The sequence below is a fragment of the Staurois parvus genome, unplaced genomic scaffold (assembly GCF_062004578.1).
Source record: "Staurois parvus isolate SC_StPar_1 unplaced genomic scaffold, SC_StPar_1.0 ptg001191l, whole genome shotgun sequence".
Lineage (NCBI taxonomy): Eukaryota > Metazoa > Chordata > Amphibia > Anura > Ranidae > Staurois > Staurois parvus.
In genome coordinates, this window is record NW_028318987.1 from 512,501 (window position 1) to 513,588 (window position 1,088).

Consider the following 1,088-nt stretch of genomic DNA (forward strand, 5'->3'; position numbering starts at 1 on the left):
TGGCACGCGCACTTCAAGAGCGGAAGAACATCACTGGAAGACGACGAGAGAACAGGAAGACCTTCAACAAGCTCAAACCCTGCTATTTCATCATGGATACCGAGGTAAAACAAGGAGCAAACCTGAAATTCCGCAAGAAGCTGGGCAAATCTGCACAGAAATGTTTTCCATGATTTGGCAATTTACCGACGATGCTGCAGCGAGTCATTCAAGGTGTTTTGAGTGGCACGAGCACTTCAACCACGGAAGAACATCACTGGAAGACAATGAGAGAACAGGAAGACCTTCAACAAGCTCAACCCCCCTATTTCATCATGGATACCGAGGTAGAACAAGGAGCAAACATGAAATTCCACATGAAACTGGGCAAATCTGTCACGGAAATGTTTGGCATGATTTGGCAATTTTCGGGTGATGCTGCAGCGAGTCGTTCAAGGTGTTTTGAGTGGCACGCGCACTTCAAATGCAGAACATCACTGGAAGACGACGAGAGAACAGGAAGACCTTCAACAACCTCAACCTCTCCTATTTCATCATGGACACCAAGGTAGAACAAGGAGCAAACATGAAATTCCGCAAGAAGCTGGGCAAATCTGCGCAGAAATGTTTTCCATGATCTGGCAATTTTCCGACGATGCTGCAGCAAGTCATTCAAGGTGTTTTGAGTGACATGCGCACTTCAAGAGCGTAAGAACATCACAGGAAGACGGTGAGAGAACAGGAAGACCTTCAACAAGCTCAACCCCCCCTATTTCATCATGGATACCGAGGTAGAACAAGGAGCAAACGTGGAATTCCGCAAGAAGCTGGGCAAATCTGCCACGGAGATGTTTGGCATGATACAGCAATTTTCGGGTGATGCTGCAGCGAGTCATTCAAGGTGTTTTGAATGGCAAGCACACTTCAAGAGCGAAAGAACATCACAGGAAGGCGACGAGAGAACAGGAAGACCTTCAACAAGCTCAACCCCCGAAAAGACTCTCTTCCTGAAAGATGAAGATCCAGCTCAAAGGTCGCCATTTTGACAACATTGTGGAGATCCAGCCATTTGGCAAGTTTCACGCAGAATTTCACGTTTGCTCTTCTTT